A 2,971-nucleotide genomic window follows, 5' to 3' on the forward strand; every position below is an offset into this window, starting at 1 on the left:
TCAATTGGTTTGCAAGAAGTGGGGGAGTGTAGACAGAAGGTAGATATCGCTTTCCAAAACTTTGGAGGTGAAGGAGAAAGGAGAGGCAGTGTAACAGCTGAGAGAGTGTGGGTTCCAGTGTCTGGAGCACTATGGGGCCAATGACTGATTTCAGAGAGCAAAGGATTGAGTGTTAGGTTTGGAAATGGACATGATACCGATATTCACTTTAAGAAGTTTGTCTATGTATAGCCAAGAAAGGCAGGATTGGGGTAGGAGCAGGGGAGTGAGAGTGACTTTTTTTTTTTTTAAGATGAGAAAGACGAGCATATTCAACTGGGATGGAGATTCTGAAAAGATGCTCCCATGTTCTGGCTCTCCTTTTGTCTCGGGAATTAAAAATGACCAAATGAATGAATAAACAAACCTAGATTTATAGTTTAAGGGGCTGAGGGGTCAAGGGGAGTGGGGTACTGTTTTGTTGATGTTTTTGATGGGAAAGATGAGATAGACAATGTATCAATGAGAGAGAGAGAGGATGGTGATATGGGAGAAATGGTTTAATGAGGGCAAGGACATTTGTTTGTACTTCTTGTAGCCCTAACATCTAGAACAGGGCCTGACACAAAGTAGGTGCCCAGTAAATGTGGACTAAATCAACACACCTGGACCTTGGAATTAGATTGCCTAGGTTTAAATCCCTGCCACGCCACTAACTGGCTGTGTCACCTTATGAAAGTCACTTAATATCTCTGTGCATCGGTTTTCTCATCATTAAAATAGGAGTATGACTGGGATATTAGCAGCATGGTGGCATGAGTGGAACTTCCAGTCTCTCTCCTTGAAGTTACAAGTTGGACAGCTATAATTCAACAAAAGATGCCCTGCTCAACACACAAACATGTCTGAGACATTGCACACTGAGACATCTGAGGGTGGGTGTACCTTAGCAAACAGCAGAGATGGAAGCAGGGGTGGAGGGAAAGACAGAGCCAGAAGCCGTGTGCAGTCCCGTGTTTATAGCAGCCCAGTGGACACCGTAACAGTGAAGGGTTGGGGTGTAATTCCCATTGGGCAAACCACAGGGGCAGAGACAGCAGTCAGGCCTGGGTGGCTGCACCCACTGAGGCTGGGCCCAGGGTCAGATGCAGAGAAACTGGGCAAAAAAAATTGCAAGTGCTCCACAGCCTGCCAGTACCTACTAACAAAGGATTCCACAGATTCAGGAATCTGCCCACCCCAGCCCCTTGTATCCCACTGGCCGCAACATCCTCACTCAGCAGATGGTGAAAGGGCTGAGAAACAAACAAACAAACAAACAAACAAACAAACAAACAAAAAAACTTTCCTTTTTAAGTGGTCTGTACTAATTGTGGCTAAACCCACAAGGAAGAGCAGAACACTGGAAATGCGAGCCAGTTTTTGGTCACCCACCCCTCCCCAAGGTTGTGGTGCAGCCTGTTAGAGTCAGCTGGGTCGACTCAGAGCGGTTGTGCCCGTAGATTCTGGCTAGAGGAAGGCAGCACCAGGAACACATGGGACACCCATAACCCACCACTTCCAATCCACAGGAGTGGTACCCCCAGACTGAGATGAATGGGTTGTAAAGGGGGCTGCTACTTCCTTGAGGAATACCGAACATTTTCCATGGCTGAGGCCCAGGCGATACCACCCCACAGAGATCTCGGGAAGACCAAACAGAGGTAGAGAAAATAGAAACTTGCACTTCAGCTCCACCTGCTGGAAAGCAAAAGGAAGACCTGTACTTATCAACCTGTTAAATACAGGAGTGTTAAACACTTCAAAAAGCAGATTTCAATACCCAGGCAGAGAAAAAAATCCATCAAGCATACTGAATAATCATAGTAACAAGGGAATTCAGGAAGAAAATGAAAAATCTTCAGAAAATAAACTTAAAGATATGGAGGACTTTGATTTAAATGACAGAATTCAAGATTGCAGTTCTGAGAAAACTCAATGAGATACAAGAACTCAGAAAAGCAATTAAACAAAATCAAAAATAAAGTCACCAAACAAAAGGAGTACTTCAAAATTGATATGTCCTAAAATAAACTCTTAATAAAGGAGGGACATCCCTTTTGTCTACTATAAGAATAGTGTATTGCTTAGATTTAAAGTCAAATTTTCTTCTTTAAGTTGAAAGCATCATTATAACATGTAATTGATAAATATCCTAAATAAAATATAAATTCAAAACTATTCCCATGGGTTGAAAAAAAAAGGAGTACTTCTCCAAAGAGATTGAAACTATAACAAAAGAACCAAACAGAAATTCTGGAGCTGAATAACTCAATAAATGAAGAATGAATTAGAGGGCTTAGAAAATAGAGCAGATGAAATAAAGGAAAGAATTAGTGACATAAAAGATAGAAATCTAGAAATGAGTCTAGAAAGAAAAGAGAGAATTGAGAATAAAAAAAATGAAAAAACTCTATAAGAACAATCTGACTCTATTAGAAAGAGCAATATAAGAATATTGGGAATACCAGAAGGAGAAGAGCAGGAGAAGGAAATAGAGAGCTTATTTAAAGAAATAATTGACAAGAACTTCCCAAAACTATGGAATTCACTAATTAAAAGGCACAGAGTAACAGGATGGATCAAAACACAAAACCCAAAGATATGCTTCCTTCAGTAGACACATGTCAGTTGCAACTATAAACACACATGCAAAGTGAAGGAGTGGAAAATGATACTCCAATCAAATGACATCCAGAGAAAATCAGGTGTAGCTATACTTATATCTGACAAAATAGATTTCAAGATTAAAAATGTACCAAGAGACAAAGATGGACATTTTATGATGATAAAGGGGACAACATATCAAGAAGACATAACTTAAGCTAAGCGAAATAAATCAGACAGAAAAAGCAGAGAACCATATGATTTCACTGATATGTGGTATATAAACCAAAAACAACAAAAGAACAAGACAAGCAAATGAGAAACAAAAACTCATAGACATGGACAA

This window comes from Rhinolophus sinicus, chromosome 8 (assembly GCF_057876585.1).
Source record: "Rhinolophus sinicus isolate RSI-liver-muscle chromosome 8, RSI-T2T, whole genome shotgun sequence".
In the NCBI taxonomy this organism is placed as follows: domain Eukaryota; kingdom Metazoa; phylum Chordata; class Mammalia; order Chiroptera; family Rhinolophidae; genus Rhinolophus; species Rhinolophus sinicus.